The 18,178-nt window shown below is 39.1% G+C and overlaps 1 protein-coding gene across 2 annotated transcripts in view; it reads left to right on the forward strand.

Annotated features, from left to right (window-relative positions):
• Nucleotides 1–18,178, forward strand: part of GALNT17 (polypeptide N-acetylgalactosaminyltransferase 17) — a 513,668-nt gene that overhangs the window by 187,353 nt on the left and 308,137 nt on the right. The gene's annotated exons all lie outside the window — the stretch shown is intronic.

Here is an 18,178-nt window from a genome sequence, read left to right on the forward strand (position 1 = left end):
CTCACAAGTTACCCCGCCCATGACCCCACCTATCTGGGTGGATCCCTGCAGGAGTAAACAGAACTGCTGAAACATACGGGCTCTGAATCTGGTGCAGGAAGAGCTTTGGAACTTCAAAAGCTCGCCGCATACCCACATGGACACTGTCCTGTAACCCGGGCGAACTGTCATCAGAGGAGAAGCCTGTCTCACAGGGAATCCCTCCATTGTGTGAGAAGTTAGAATAGTGCAGAGAAAACATAGCACTACAGTGTGAGAGAGAAAAAAAAGCAGCAGTCAGAGAGAAAATAAAATATTCTACCAAAAAGTACTGGAAAACAAAAGAAAGACCTCTTCCTATCAACCTGTTGCAGAAGCCACTCCTGTAGATGTCTAGGAAGAGACATAATACATCAGAATTGCCATGAATAACCAAGGCAACAAGACAGCTCAGAAAACAAGTGAAAAGTCTCCAGAAAAGGAACTTAAAGATATGGAAATATGTGACTTAAATGACAGAGAATTCAAGATTGCAGTTCTGAAAAATTCAATGAGATGCAAGAAAACACAGAAAGGCAGTTTAGTGAACTCAGAAACACAATCAAAGAACAACACGAGCATGTTACAAAAGAGATTGAAATTTTAAAAAAGACAAAATAGAATTTCTGGAGATTAAGAACTCAGTAGAAGAAATTAAGAATGAAATAACCAGCTTAGGTAGTAGAGTTGACCAGATGGAGGAAAGAATCAGTGACATCGAAGATAGAAACCTGGAAATGACACGGATGAAAGAAGAAAGAGACTTGAGGCTTAAAACAAATGAAAGGTAACAGTGCCTTCGATAAGGGGCTAGTATCCAGAATATACAAGGAACTCATGCAACTCAACAACAAAAAAACAAACAACCCAATTGAAAAATGGGCAGAGGACTTGAAGAGACATTTCTCCAAAGAGGACATACAAATGGCAAATAGACATATGAAAAAATGCTCAACATCACTAATCATCAGAGAAATGCAAATCTAAACCACAATGAGATATCACCTCACCCCAGTCAGAATGGCGATCATCAACAAGACAAATAGTAACAAATGTTGGAGAGGCTGTGGAGAAAAAGGAACCCTCATACACTGTTGGTGGGAATGCAGACTGGTGCAGCCGTATGGAAGGCAGTGTGGAGGTTCCTCAAAAAATTACGAATAGAATTGCCATATGACCCAGCAATCCCTCTCCTGGGTATCTACCCAAAAAATCTGAAAACATTTAGAGATAAAGACACGTGTGCTCCAATGTTCATTGCAGCTTTGTTTACAGTGGCCAAGACATGGAAACAACCGAAATGTCCTTCGATAGATGAATGGATAAAGAAGTTGTGGTATATATACACAATGGAATACTATTCGGCGGTAAGAAAAGATGATATAGGAACATTTGTGACAACATGGATGGATCTTGAGAGAGTAATGCTGAGCGAAATAAGTCAGACAGAAAAAGCAGAGAACCATGTGATTTCACTGATATGTGGTATATAAACCAAAAACAACAAAAGAACAAGACAAACAAATGAGAAACAGAAACTCATAGACACAGACAATAGTTTAGTGGTTGCCAGAGGGTAAGGGGGGTGGGAGGTGGGGGGTGGGAGATGAGGATAAGGGGGATCGAATATATGGTGATGGAAGGAGAACTGACTCTGGGTGATGAACAAACAATGGGATTTATAGATGATGTAATACAGAATTGTACACCTGAAATCTATGTAATTTTACTAACAATTGTCATCCCAATAAATTTAATAATAATAAAAAAAAGATACGATGGCTAAATGAATAAGGAAAAAAAAAAAGAAAGAACTCTACAAGAACTTTCTGACTCCATCAGAAAGAGCAATATAAGAATAAAGGGCATACCAGAAGGAGAAGAAAGAGAGTAGGGAACAGAGAATATATTCAAACAAATTGTCGATGAGAACTTCCCAAACTTGTGGACAGAACTGGATCCTCGACTCCAAGAAGCAAATAGAACACCTAATTACCTCAATCCCAACAGGCCTTCTCCAAGGCACATTGTATTGAAGCTGTCTAAAATCAATGACAAAGAAAGAATCCTCAAGGCAGCCAGGGAAAAAAAGACGGTAACCTACAAAGGAAAGCCCATTAGATTATGATCAGATTTTTCAGCAGAAACTCTACTAGCCAGGAGGGAGTGGAAACAAATATTCAAACAATCAAAAGAGAGAAATTAATAGCCAAGAATAATATATCCAGCAAAGATATCCTTTAGATATGAAGGAGGAATAAAGACCTTTCCAGACACACAGAAGCTGAGGGAATTTTCTATTACACGACCTGCACTACAAGAAATACTAAAGGTGCTATTCGACCACCATTAACAGGGACAATTTGTGGCAACCACAACATAAAAAGGGGGAGAGTAAAGGCCTGAACCATAATATGGGAATGGAGAAAGTAAGCGTGCTGAAGAAAATGGAATACTCTAAATAGCAAACTTTCTTTTACATAAACTTAAGGGTAACCACTCAATAACAATCCAGAACTGAAATACATACTGTAATAAAAGAAGAAACAGAGGGAAACATCATAGAATACCACCACACAGAAATAATAGACAACAACAAAAAGGCAAAGAAACAATGGAGATACAGTCTTACCAGAAAACTAAAAATAGAATGACAGGAAATCCTCACATGTCAATAATCACCCTAAATGTAAATGGACTGAACTCACCAATAAAAGGCACAGAGTAGCAGATTGGATCAAAAAACTGAACCTGACCATATGCTGCCTCCAAGAGACACATCTCAGCTACAAGGACAAGCATAGACTCAAAGTGAAAGGGTGGAAATTGACACTCCAAGCAAATGGTACCCAGAGAAAATCAGGTGTAGCCATAATGATATCAGATGAAACAGACTTCAGGGTGAAAAAGGTAACAAGAGACAAAGATGGACATTTCACAATGGTAAAGGGGACTTAACAGTCATCAATACTTATGCCCCCAATCAGGGAGCACTGAAATATACCAAGCAACTACTAACAGAACTAAAGGGAGAAATTGACCAAAACACAATTATACTAGGGGACTTAAATACATCATTGACAGCTATGGATAGATCATCCAAACAGAAAATAAATAACGAAATAGCAGCCCTATATGGCACATTAGATGAAATGGACATTATTGACATATATAGAGCACTTCATCCTAAAACATCAGATATACATTTTTTTTATAGTGTACATGGAACATTCTCAAGGATAGACCATATATTGGGACATAAATTCAGCCTCAGCAAATTTAAGAAGATTGAAATCATACCAAGCATATTCTCTAATCACAAGGCTTTGAAATTGGATATCAAATGCAAAGAGAAAGCAGGAAATAACACAAATACATGGAGATTAAACAACATACTTTTAAGAACGACCGGGTCAAAGAACAAATTAGAGGAGAGATCAAAAGATACATAGAAACAAATGACAATGAAAATACATCCTACCAAAATTTTTGGGATGCAGCGAAAGCAGTTTTAAGAGGGAAATTTATATCATTACAGGCCTATATCAAGAAAGAAGAAAAATCCCAAATAAATAACCTCATGTTACACCTTAAGAAGTAGAAAAGGAAGAACAAATGAAACCCAAGGTCAGCAGAAGAAAGGAAATAACAAAAATCATAGCAGAACTAAATGAAATAGAGAACAAAAAGAAAAAGACAATAGAAAAAATTAATGTGACAAAGAGTTGGTTCTTTGAAAAAATTAACAAAATTGACAAACCCGTGCCTAGACTGACTTAGATAAAAAGAGAGAAGACACTAATTAACAAAATCAGAAATGAAAAAAGGAAAGTTGTCACTGACACCATAGAAATACAAAGGATCATCCAAGAATACTATGAAGGACTATCTGCCATCAAATTCAATAACCTAGAAGAAATGGACAAGTTCTTAGAAACATGTAGCCTTCCAAGGCTGAACCATGAAGAACTGGAAAATCAAACAGACCAATCACCAGTAACGAAATTGAATCAGTCATCCAAAACCTTCCCAAAAGCAAAAGTCCGGGACCAGATGGCTTCACTAGTGAATTCTACCAAATCTTCAAAGAGGATTTAATACCAATCCTGCTCAAACTCTTCCAAAAAATTGAAGAAGAGAGAGTACTCCTCAACTCATTTTATGAGGCCAGCATTACCCTGGTACCAAAACCTGGTAAGGACAACACAAAAAAAGAAAATCACAGACCAATATCTCTGATGAATACAGATGCAAAAATCCTGAACAAAATTCTAGCAAATCGAATGCAACACTGCGTTAAAAAGATTATTCATCACGACCAAGTGGGGTCCATCCCCGGGGCACAAGTCCTTGCCAGAGCAATCAGGCAAGAGAAAGAAATAAAAGGCATCCAAATGGGAATTAAGTATTTAAATTGTCACTCTTTACAGATGACATGATGCTATGTATAGAAACCCCTAAAGACTCTACCAAAAAGCTATTAGAAACAATCAACGAATACAGTAAAGTTGCTGGCTGCAAAATCAACGTACAAATGTCCATTGCATTCCTATATACTAACAATGAAATCTCAGAAAAAGAAATACAAAAAACAATTTCTTTTGCAATTGCAGCAAAAAGAATAAAATACCTAGGAATAAACTTAATCAAGGTTGTGAAAGACCTATATGCTGAAAACTATAAGACATTTTTAAAGAAATTGAAGAAGACACAAAGAAATGGAAAGACATTCCATGCTCATGAATTGGAAGAATCAACATAGTTAAAATGGCCATATTACCCAAAGCAATATACAGATTTAATGCAATCCCCATCAAAATTCCAATGACATTTTTTAAAGAAATAGAACAAAAAATCATCAGATTTGTTTGGAAACACAAAAGACCACGAATAGTCAAAGTCATCTTAAGAAAAAAGAATAATACTTGTATCACACTCCCTGACTTTAGCTTGTACTACAGGGCTACAATAATCAAAACAGCATAGTATTGGCAGAAAAATAGACACATAGACCAATGAAATAGAATTGAGAACCCAGAAATAAAACCACATGAATATGGACAGATAATTTTTGACAAAAAAACAAAAAACATACAATGGAGAAAAGACAGCCTCTTCAATAAATGGTGCTGGGAGAATTGGAAAGCCACGTGCAAAAGAATGAAACTGGACTGCTATTTGTTACCATGTACCAAAATTAATTCAAAATGGATCAAAGACTTAAGCATAAGACCTGACACAATAAACTGCATAGAAGAAAACATAGGTACTAAACTTACGGACCTTGGGTTCAAAGAGCATTTTATGAATTTGACTCCAAAGGCAATGGAAGTAAAAGCTATAATAAACAAATGGGACTATATGAAACTTAAAAGGTCTGCACAGCAAAAGAAATCTTCGACAAAACAAAGAGGCAACCAAGTGAATGGGAGAAGTTTTTTGCAAACAGTGCCTCCGATAAGGGGCTAATATCCAAAATATACAAGGAACAAACAAACCAATTGAAAAATGGGCAGAGGACCTGAAGAGACATTTCTCCAAAGAGGACATACAAATGGCAAATAGACATATGAAGAAATGCTCAACATCACTACTCATCAGAGAAATGCAAATAAAAACCACAATGAGCTATCACCTCACCCCAGTCAGAATGGCTATCATCAACAAGAGAAATAGTAACAAGTGTTAGAGAGGCTGTGGAGAAAAAGGAACCCTCATACACTGTTGGTGGGAATGCAGATTGGTGCAGCCGTTATGGAAGGCAGTGTGGAGGTTTCTCAAAAAATAACAGATAGAATTACTACATGGCCCAGCAATCCCTCTCCTGGTTATCTACCCAAAAAATCTGAAAACATTTATACATAAAGACACGTGTGTTCCAATGTTCATTGCAGCTTTCTTTATGGTGGCCAAGACATGGAAACAACCAAAATGTCCTTCGATAGACGAATGGATAAAGAAGTTGTGGTATATGTACACAATGGAATACTATTCGGTGGTAAGAAAAGATGATATAGGAATATTTGTGACAACATGGATGGATCTTGAGAGTATAATGCTAAGCGAAATAAGTCAGACAGAAAAAGCAGAGAACCATATGATTTCACTGATATGTGGTATATAAACCCAAAACAACAAAAGAACAAGACAAATAAATGAGAAACAAAAACTCAGACACAGACGATAGTTTAGTGGTTACCAGAGGGTGAGGGGGTTGGCGGGTGGGAGATGAGTGTAAGGGGTATCAAATATATGGTCATGGAAGGAGAACTGACTCTGTCTGGGTGATGAACGCACAATGGGATTTATAGATGATGTGATACAGAATTGTACACCTGAAATCTATGTAATTTTACTAAAAATTGTCACCCCAATAAATTAAAAAAAAATAAACAAAAAAAAATTGTCTCCCCAATACATTAAAAAAAGGAAAAAAAAAAAGTTGTGGTGCATATATACAGTGGAATATTACTTGGCCATTACAAAGAATGAAATCTTTGGTGTGCAAAAGCATAGATGGAGTTTTAGGTTATTATGCTAAGTGAAGTAAGTCAGACCAAGACAGATAAATACTACATGGGCTTATTTATATTTGGAAACTAGAAAACAAAACAAATGAACAAACAAAACATTACAGACTCATAGATACAGAGAATAAACTGTTGGTTGCCAGATGGGAGGGGATTTGGGGAGCTGGGTGAAAAAGTTCAAGGGATTAAGAAGTACAAATTGGCAGTTACATAACAGTCATGGGGATGTAAAGTGCAGCATAGAGAACATCGGCAATAATGTTGCAAGAACTATGTATAGTGCCAGGTGGGTACTTGAATAATCGAGGGATCACTTCTTAAATTATATAAATGTGTAATCACTATGCTGTACACCTGAAACTAATATAAAATAATATTGAATGTCAATTGTAATTGAAAAAACTAATTATTAAAACATAGAAGTTCTTTTATTATTTAGTGTTTGGGAAATTGTTTGACTATTTGAGTAAAATAATGTAGAGCGTTACCTGCCAGGATAGATATAATATTTCTCAGGCACCATGCGTCTTTAATTATTATTGCTTTATATCCTAACTTCATATTAGATAGGGCAACCCCTCATTTTTCTTCTTTTACAAAAATGTCTTAAATTTTATTTCTTCTGTGTTCTTCTGGGTTAATTTTAGAACCTTTTGTTATGTTCCAGAAATACACATCTCCATTGGAATTACATTGGACCTACACAGCAGGCCCTCGAATAACACCATTTCGTTCACGGTCATTTCATTACAACATTGATGGGATGCTGTAGGAACTTAACTCTTGGTTATATTATTTAGCTTGTGGAAAACTGGTTTTGTTATATGTTGTTTCACGTAAAGTTGCAGAACCTACTGATGAAGTTAAGTGAGGACTTACTGTACACTAAAAAAGAAAATTGTATCTTCATATCTTCATCTTCTAATTCAAAATCATGTCTCCCTCTGCCAATTTATGTATGTCTGATTTTATTTCATTTAGTAAACTTTCATAATTTTGTCCTGTTGGTTAAAGTTATTTCTAGGTATACTACAATGTTTGTTGCTTTTACAAATAGTTTTTTTTTGTTCTTGTTGTTGTTTTTTAACATTCTACATTCTAGTTGGTTATGGCTGAGATACAAAAGTATTAACACATGACCATGATCATGTATCTGCCCCAGTGCAGGCATTCTGCTGTTTTTACCCTCGTGGAAGCACTTACTTCACTGACATGACCATCTCCAGGGTCACCAAGGCCATGTTCACTGCCGAACCAAATGGCCTTTTCCAGGATTGATTTCTCTGTGAGTTTCATCAGTGCAGACTCTGTTCTACTTTATGACTATAAATATACTACAATATGTAGTCTTAACCCCTCTTCTCCTAATAGATGTTTTTCCTATGGATGTTTAATTTTCATTCTCAACATCACTGTATAATAAAAGGCCCCAAGTTCAATCTCCAGATCTTATCTCTATTCATCCATATACGCAACAGTTTTTAAGACCTTTCTATGTGTCAGGCACTGGACTTACCATATCCCTGCCCTTAAGGAGAGTACCTAGACATCTTCCTACAGGGGTAGGTAAGATGCTGTACGTGTCAGGATCCCAGCAGGAAACAGATGGCACACTCAGAAGGGGTGATTGAAGAAATTTAGCAAAACATTTACAAAGGTTTGGGCAGAGTTAAGGGAAATCAGCAATGACAAAGGATGGTGAATGACTGCAGGGCTGGCAACAGAGGAGGGAGAGGTTGCTATACCAAGGGCTGAAGGGGCCAGAGGAGGGAGCGGTTGACAGAACCCAGTTGAGTTGTGACCCTAGGCTAATCTGCAGAGAGGGCTGCCTGATTGCAGCTGGGGAACAGAAGAATGCAGCCTCTACCAAACCACTGCCCAGTCGGGAGGGAGCTGTGGGAGAAATATCCCAACCTCTCTCTTTCTGTCAGTCTCCTCAAAGTGCCTCCTGTTTGTTGCACCCAACCCAAAGCAAGGGAACCCTTGATGCTTTCTATACACGTCTGTCTCCTGGAGCATGCAGCAGGGAAAAAGGGGGGAGAGTGGGTCTGGATAGAAGCATGAAGTCCATTCAGTATAGGGGCTATGGGATGACTGACCTCAGTTTGGTCTTCGTCCCTTTATCCTCACTTCTTGTCTAAGGACACCACTTGGCTATGCAGTTTTCAGCTAAAATAACTCAGGAGGCAGTGCCAGATGGAGAAGAAAGGAATCATGAGTCGTCCCAGGCCCTGGTGCCAAGTAGCCATCCCATTCTCTTTTCTGTTTTTGCTGCTGCTTCTTCCCTTTGCCAATTGTAACTTCCATGCCTACAAGTTCATATCAATTTGCAGCAGCTGCAATTACTTCTGGCTGAGGAGCAAAGGGCACTTTCAGAAAAGAAGTCTCCCTGGTTCATGGAGTCATCCCAACCTGCTCCATTGGCAGCTTTTCCCAGCTAAGTGAAGACCAACTTGAGCTTTGCTGGTGAACTTGAACTCTTATTTGCCAACAGTTTCTAGGATCTGCTAAGTAAGCACAATAAAATGCCAGTGAAAGTTTTTTCTGCTTTGTTGAAACTTTCTGGGAGATGAATTTGGGGGTAAAATGAGAGCACATGAACCACAAAACATAAAATTTATAGTTGTCATGTTGCACTGTGAGGAATGGTCTTTTTGAGGCTGCTAAGTGGGAACCTTTGACGATGGAAGAAATAATGCCACAGGAAGGGGAAGAAGATCTCACTGGGAGCCATCATTCCCGGTGTGTCCCTGGTAGGGTTAGCATGCATTCCTAGGCTTTTAAAGATTTTTATTAAAAATATAGTTAGCATGCAATTATATGTTAGTTTCAGGTGTACACCATAGTTATTCAACATTTATATACCTAAAAAAGTAATCAGCACGATGAGTCTAGCAAACATCTGCCACCGTACTATGCTATCACAATATTACTGACTATATTCCCTGGCTGTCCCCATGACTAATTGGTTTTATATCTGGAAATTTGAACCTCCTATTCCTCTTCACCTTTTCCCTCCTTTTAAAAAACTTTCAATTATAGTTGACATTCAATATTATTTCACATTAATTTCTGGTGTACTGCATAGTGGGGAAACATTTAAATAATTTAAGAAGTGATCCCCCGACTAGTCTAGTACCCACCTGGCACTACACATAGTTATTACCATATTATTGGCTATATTCTCTATGCTTTACTTTACATCCCATGACTGTTTTGTAACTACCAATTTGTACTTCTTAATTCCTTCACCTTTTTCACCCGATCCCTATACCCCTCTCATCTATCACCCCGATAAATCTAGTACCCATCTCACACCATACATAGTTACTAAAATATTATTGACTAAATCCTTATGCTGTACCCTACATACCATGACCACTTTGTCACAACCAATTTGCACTTCTTAATCCCTGCCCATTTTCATTCTACCCCCTCAACACCCCCTCCCATATGACAGCCATCAAAATGTTCTCTGTATCTATGAGTTGGTTTCTGTTCTGTTTGTTAATTTTGTTCTTAGAATCCACATACAAGTGAAATCACATTGCATTTGTCTTTCTCTGTCTGACACACTCCATTCAGCACAATACCCTTCATGTCCATCCATGCCACTGCAGATGGCAAAAAACCATTCCCTTCCGTGGCTGAACAACATCCATTATATATGAGGTTGGACAGTTAAATTTATGAACTCATCCTAGAAAAAGTGCTACATACCTCATTGCTGAATATCACTCTGGTCACCTTCAAAGTCCTCCCCTTGGGAAGCTATGCACTGACACCAGTGCCTAGTCCACCCTTCAAAGAAATTTTGGAACTCTTTTCTGGAATGGCCATCAGAGCTTTGGTTGTATTACTCTTGATGTCCTGAATGTCATCAAAATGTCTTTCTTTCAATATTTCCTTTATCTTCGGGTAAAGAAAGAAGTCATTGGGGGCCAGATCATGTGAATAGGGAGGGTGTTCCAATACAGTTATTTGTTTACTGGCTAAAAACTCCCTCACAGACAGCGCCATGTGAGCTGATGGTGCATTCGTGATGCAAGAGCCATGAATTGTAGGCGAAAAGTTCGGGTCTTTTTTGTCTTATTTTTTCATGCAGCCTTTTCAGTACTTCCAAATGGTAAACTTGGTTAACTGTTTGTCCAGTTGGTACAAATTTATAATGAATAATCCCTCTGATATTAAAAAAGGTTAGCAAGAAGTTCACGAACTTAATTGTCAGACCTCGTATGCACCACTTTCTCTTTATCCATTTGTCCATCGACAGACACCTAGGTTACATCCACATTTTGACCATTGTAAATAATGACGTAATTAATATATGGATGTACACATCCCACCAAAGTAGCATTTTGGGTTTCTTTGAATAAATATCCAGAAGTGGGATTATTGGGTTTTTCTTTGTCTCTTGTTATAGCCTTTGTTTTAAAGTCTATTTTGTCTGTTATATGTATTGCTATCATATTGCTACCCAGCTTTTTAAAATTTTTATTTCCATTCTCTTTTTCCATCCTTTACTTTCAGCCTGTGTATGTCTTTCAGTCTGAAGTGAGTCTTTTGTTGGCATGATGTATAAGGGTTTTTTGTTTGTTTGTTTGTTTTCTTATCCATTCAGCCACCCTGTGTTTTTGATTGAACCTTTTAATCCAGTTTCATTGAAAACAATTATTGATAGATATATAGTTATTGCCATTTTATTCATATTTTTGATCTTTTCTTATTCCAACTTAAAGAAGTCCCTCTAATATTCCTTGTAATACTTGTTTGGTGGTGATGAACTGGTTTAGCTTTTTCTTGTCTGGGATGCTCTTTATCTTCAATTCTAAATGATAGCTTTGCTTTGTAAAGTAATCTTGGTTGTAGATCCTTGCTTATCATCACTTTCAATATTTCCTCCCTATCCTTTCTGGCCTGCAAGGTCTCTGTTGAGAAATTAGCTGATAGTCTTATGGGAGCTCCCTTGTAGGTAACCAACTGCTTTTCTCTTGTTCCTTTTAGGATTCTCTTTGTCTTTAACCTTTACCATTTTAATTATAATGTGTCTTAGTGTGGGAGTGTTTGGGTTCTTTTTATGTGTGTGTGTGAGTCTCTATACTTCCTGGGCTTGTATGTCTTATTTCCTTCCCCAGGTTAGGAAAGTTTTCAGTCATTATTTCTTCAAATAGATTCTCAGTCTCTTGCTTTCTCTCTTCTCCTTCTGTATACTATGATGCAAATGTTGTTACACTTGATGTTGTCCCAGAGGTTTCTTAAGCTCTCCTCATATTTTTTGGATTCTTTTCTCTTTTCTCTTTTTGATGTTCTGATTGGATGTTTTCTGTTACCTGGTCTTCCTGATTGTTGATTCCATCCTTTGCTTCATCTAGTCTGCTGGTGATTCCTTCTAGAGCATTCTTCATTTCAGTTATTGTATTCTTCACATCTAATTGATTCTTTCTTATGGTTTCTGTGTCCTTTTTTATGCTTGCTATCTCTTTGTTGAAGTTATCACTAAGTTCCTTGAGCATCCTTATAACTATTGTTTTGAACTCTGTATCTGGTAGGTTGCTTGCCTCCATTTTATTTAGTTCTTTTTCTGGAATTTTCTCCTGTTCTTTAACTTTTGGATATATTTCTTTGTTTCCTCATTTTGACCGCCTTTCTATGTTTGTTTCTATGTATTTTGTAGGGCTACTAGGTCTCCCAGTCTTGCCTGGTGGCCTGATGTAGTAGGGGTTCTCTAGGGTCTAGTGGCACAGTCTTCCTGGTCACCTGAGTCAGGTGTTCCAGAAGTGTAGGTTGTGTGACCCCTCCTGTTATAGTTGAGCCTTGATTGCTGTTGGCATGTCAGTGCGTGGGATTGACCATCAGGCTGACTGGCTGTGGGGTTTAGCCATATGCACACCTTAGGTGATACTGTGCGAGGGGCTTACCCCATGGTGTAGGATTTGCCTCAGCAGGCTCTGGTGCCTGTTGAGACTGCCCTTTGTGTGTGTTGCTTTTGGGGCTAATTGGGTGGTGCTCTGCTGTGGTCTTGAGGCCAACCTGCAAGTATGTTGGTTCTGGGGCTTCTTGGGAGGGGCTCTGGAGCAGGCCCAGGTCAGCCACTGCCTGTGACCAGCTGGGAACTACCTGGTAGGAACTACCAAGTGATCCATGGTTGGTCGCTTCCTGTGCTGTACCTGAAGGTGGGTGGGAGAGGCCACACTGCGAACCGAGGTTGGCTGCCACCAATACGGTCTGGGGCAGCTCAGCAAAAAGCCAGGACACTCCAAGGCCTGCTGCTACCTGCCAGCTCCTGTAAAGTTCAGCTGCTAATAAAGCCTCCTGTGGTATGCAAGTTAGGTGCGGCAGGGTCCCAACTGAGTCAGCAGGGTGGAGCAGCAGAGCTCACTAGGCCAATCAGTTTCAGACTTAGCTGTAAGCATAGGGGACGGGCTCAAGGAATGATGGTGCCCACCTGCTGCAGCTCAGGAAGGGGGCCCCACACAGGGAAAATGGGGACTGTCCCTCCAGTCCTCTCCTAGATGTTACACAACTCAATCTCTCTCCATATGTTTCTGACACCCCCTGAGTCACTGTCCCTCCACCAGAGCCCAGGATGAGTGCCTGTGTGGGCCCTTAAAGAGAATGTCTGGGTTTCCCGCAGCCTTCCGTCCCACCCAAAAGGTCAGAATCCCTACTGTTTTTCACAGCTAGGTGTTGTGGGAGCTCCTCTTCCTGGCACCAGTACTCTGGGCTGGGGAGCCTAGTGTGGGGGGCTGGGGCCCCTTGCTCCTTTATGGGGAACCTCATTCTGCCCCATTCTGGTAGTTTCCCTTCTTGACTCTTGCGTTCCACGGTAGCAGGAAAACCATAGAAGGCTGAGTTTGTGGCTTGTGAGAAAAGGCCACAAGTACTGGGGAAGGAAAAGGGAAACCCAGGGTGAATGAACAGAAGTACACAAAACAAGGAGAAAAACCCATTGTCAGTGTCCTCTTTATTATCTTTTTAAATTACTCAATAGTTCACACATCATATATATCACATATATATCAGGCAAAAATTATATCATGAATAGTAGTCATGTCCACCTCCCAGCTTTAAAATGGAGCATTACCAGGAACTTTGAGGTCCTTTGTGTGTCCTTCCCTAGCCGTGATCCACTCTCTCTTTTGTGACTGTTTATAGTTTCACTACATAAGTTTGTATCTCTAAACTATATTTTGATTAGGTTGTGAAACTTTTCTATAAATGGATTTTGTATAAATGGAATTATATGTACTTCTGATACTTGCTTTTCACTTTACATTGAGTCTATGAGATTTATCTGCAAGCCATTCATTTTCCTTGCTGTACAGTATTCTTGTTTTGTGAGCTTACTACCATTTATTTACCATTCTCCATCATGTTTTCAATGCTGAGTTCTTTCCTATAGAATTTCCTGAAAAGTGCATTTATGTGTGTGTTGAGGGTTGGGAGGAATGTCTTATTCCATCTCCATTATTTTTGGATGGTTGAATAATTAATCCTCTGAGCCTCCATTTCTTCATCTCTAAACTGGTCATGGTCATGTCTACCCTGCCAGTTGAATAGACAAATGTGTATAAAAGCATTGAGAAAAAGAAAAGAAAAGAAAGAAAGGGGAGGGCAGGGGAGGGGACAGGAGGGCAGGGGAGGGGAGGGAAGGGGAGGGAGCGGAGGGAAAGGGAAGGGAAAGAAAAGGGAAGGGAAGGGAAGGGAAGGGAAGGGAAGGGAAGGGAAGGGAAGGGAAGGGAAGGGAAGGGAAAGCCTAAACAATAATCATCAGTGGGTGGAGAGAGGGTGGTCAAATGGATTCATGAAGACAAGCAGGAAGCTTAACCACTGGTTCACACTGAGATGTTTCTGTAATCCTGTAAGTCTCCGTTCCTTGAAGTCTTGAGCTTCAAATGTAGCTTTGATGAGAGATGATGCACACAGAGAAGAAATAAGCTTTGAAGTATGTGATTCCTGCTCTCGACATAATGAAGTATACAAGAGGAGTAGGGTCAGAGAACACTTTCTGAGCGTTGTCTATCTTTCTCCTTCTTGCTACTCAACATCCCCCTGCCCCCCCCAGCCCCTGCCCTCTGTCATGGCTACACCCCCCCACCCCTGCCATGCTGATGGCTGCCAGGTTCCTATCTCTGGACTCCTTTGCTGGCTGCACTTCCATTCTCATGTGTTTTAACCCCCAACTGGACCTCTGATCCTATCCTAATGTTCATGAATGCCCTGTATACTACATGTAGAGAATAGAACTCATTTTCTCAAACTTTCTTCTGTATGTCCAATCCTTGTGAGTGGTATGTATGACTACCCAGTCGTCAAACTGGAAACTCCAGGCTCACTCACTGCTTCCCTCTCTCTTACCGTAATAATTGTCTGTCTCCTGCCTTGTGATGGTATCTCTTAAATATTTCTCTGATCTTGCCACCACTGCCTTAAAATGGGGCCCCTGCCATCCTTCGTCTGGAATGCTGCAAGAGCCCTTGAGCTGATCTCCTTGTCTCACAGAGCCCAGGTTTTATCCTCCTTTATATCTCTAACTGTATCTAGCACCCAGGTCTATCTTTCCTTGCCAGCCATGTAACCTTAACAAACATTCTCAGACTCAGTGTCCTCATTTGTCACATAGAGATGATTATAATACCCTTCTCATGAGGTTGTCAGGAGATTAGATGTCATCACTGTTAGAGCCTGGGGTCTGTCCTTGTGCCATCCACCTTATAGGTAAAATTTATAAATCCTATCTCACATTTTGTTACTTGTTTAGGCACTGTGTCATTTATAGATAAAATTCTAAACTCAAGGGTAACCAGGGCTGCATAATGAGTTTTGCATGCCCCAGGCACTTTGGCCTTCGTGGGTTTCCTCCTCTATAAAAAAATATTAAACATATTTTGTGACTGCATTGTTATGATTTTAAAATAAATTTAAACATTTTGCTGGGCCTCCCAAAATATTGGGGGTGCTAGGTACTGTGTCTACTGTGATGACTACATAAATCCTCCCTGAAAGGGACATATGCCTCCTCTCTCTCTCTCTCTCTCTCTCTCTCTCTCTCTCTCTCTCTCTCTCTCTCTCTGTCTCCAGTCTTGCTGAGGTTACTTCTCCACCACCTTCTTCTCTCCCTCCCTCTTACTCCGTCTGTCTTTGCTTATTTTCCTTTGTATGTGTGCATGTCATTAATTTTTGTTCTTTTGTTTTGTATTGCTTTTTTGGGGTTTCCTCTCTTCTTTTTCTAACTCCTTGGGTTAGATGCTTACCTCATTAATTGTCAGTCTTTCCCCACCCCCCACCAATATATGCATTAATATAGTGCCTTCCAAGTGTTGTTTTAGCACTATCCTAAGTAGTATATCAGTTTTATATATCTTCTAGTGGCACTATGATTGATTATTTGACCCATGATTGTTTTAGAAGTCTTTTTAAATTGACAAAATATGTGGGTTCCTTGTGGCATTTTAATTATTGGTTTCTTTTTTTAATTGCTTTATATTCAGAGATTATTTGTAAGATAGGTTGAGACTTGTTTGTAGTCTGTCAGTTGTTTAAATATTCCATTTGCCTGTGTAGAGAACATGTACTTATTAGAAAGTCAGGAGCAGGGTCCATTAGATCAAGTTTGTTAATTTTGTTGTGCAGTTCTTCTATATTTTTTCTAAATTTTTGTCCTTCTGATCTGTTGTATTAATACTACTGATAAATGTATTAATATTTCCCACTATGATTGTTCATTTGTTGATTTTTCCTTGTAATGTGGTCAGTTTTTGCTGTATGTAATTTGAAGCTGTATTGCTAAGTGCGTGGTAGTTTATAATTCCTTATTGTTTCCTGGTTTATTCTTACTTTAAGCTTATGTAATGACTTTATATATCCCATAAGGCTGTTTGCCCTGAATTCTGTTTTATCTGATATTAATAGAGCCATGCCAGCTTTCTGTTGATTAGTATTTGCCTGGCATATATTTTTTCTACCCATTTCCACTCTGGATTTATTTTTTTATTCATTGTATTAGTTTCAGTAACAATTTTCCACAATCACAATCTTGGTGGTTTAAAACAACAGAAATGTGTTGTCTCACAGTTCTGGGGGCTAGCAATCCAAAATCAAGGTGCTGGCAGGGCCATGCTCCCCATGAAGGCCCTCAGGAAGAATCCTTCATTGCCTCTTAGCCTCTGGGATTTGCTGGCAGTCCTTGGCATTCCTTGGCTTGTAGGTACACCCTCCAATATCTAACGGTGTCATCAACTGACCTTCTTCCTTCTGTGTTTCTGTCTCTGTCTGCGAACAAATTTATCTCTTCTTATAAGGATACCTGTTATCTTAATTCGATTATATACCCAAATAGGTTCCAATAATGGGTTTTGGGTAGACAGGGGAAACTTGTGCCTTCATAATTAAAAATTATGAAACATTTAAGGCATAAAAGGTCTCATATTCTGTGCATATTTGAGCCCCAATACTCCAGCCTTTAGTTAATGAGCAATCCACCCTTCACCCCATTGCAGCAGATACAGTCTCAACTCTGATTTTAACTTACCTCTGGGAGTTTCCCTTTTTTTCTTGCAAGCTCAGCTGTGTATTTAAAATATGTTAAAAGTTTTGTATTCAGCATTTCTAGATGCTTTACTGGAAAGTTTTCATGTTATTTTAGCCTTCCATCTTGCTGGAACCAGAATTGTCTATCACAAGTGGGTTTTTAAAATAGCCTTTTTGAGATATTTTTCACATACCAGATCACTCATCCACTTAAAGTGTACGATTTAGTGATTTTAAGTATATTTACAAAGTTGGGCAAACAGCACCACAATCTAACTCCAGAACATTTCCATCTCCCAAAAAGACACCCCATACATGTTTGCAGTCACTCCCCGTTTCCTCCCAAACCTCTCAGCTATAAGCAGACACTAATCTACTTTGTGTCGCTATAGATTTGCATATTCTGTACGTTTCATGTGAATAGAATCATACAATATGTGGTCTTTGCTGGCTAGCTTTGTTTACTTGGCATGTAATGTTTTTAAGGTTCATCCATGTTATAGTGTATATTACCACTTCATTCTTTTTATTGCCAAATATTAACCCATTGTATGGGTATAGCACATTTTGTTTATTCATCAGTTAATGGACATGTAGCTAATATGAATTCTGCTCTGATGAACATTTGTATATGAGTTTTTGTGCAGGAATATCTTTTTCTCTTGGGTATATACCTATGAATGGACTTGCTGGGTCATGTGGTAACTATGTTTAGCATTTTGGAGAAATGCCAAATTGTTTTCCAAAGTAGCTGCACCATTTTATACTCCCTTAGTAATGCTCTTTCACAGGTCTTTTTAAAACCCAGCACGGGTGATTGTACTTAAGAGTTCTTGTAGGTTTTTGAGCATGGTGAAGCTGATATTGTTGGAATGTTTGTTGCACATTGATGTGGAATGAGGGATTAAAGACCATGAAGGAGGTAGCAAGGGCAGGAGTAACCTAATTCTCTGTTTATGTTGCCTCTGTTGGGATGGTGGCAGGCAGAAAAGATGTCAGGATTCCTGGAAAACATGGTGGACAGTGGAAATGATGTCAGGTAGAAAAATGATGTTCACCTGAGCCCACCTCTGAGCTGCTTGCTCAAACTTTGCTTTCTG

Source organism: Rhinolophus sinicus, chromosome 3, assembly GCF_057876585.1.
Source record: "Rhinolophus sinicus isolate RSI-liver-muscle chromosome 3, RSI-T2T, whole genome shotgun sequence".
NCBI classification, from domain to species: domain Eukaryota; kingdom Metazoa; phylum Chordata; class Mammalia; order Chiroptera; family Rhinolophidae; genus Rhinolophus; species Rhinolophus sinicus.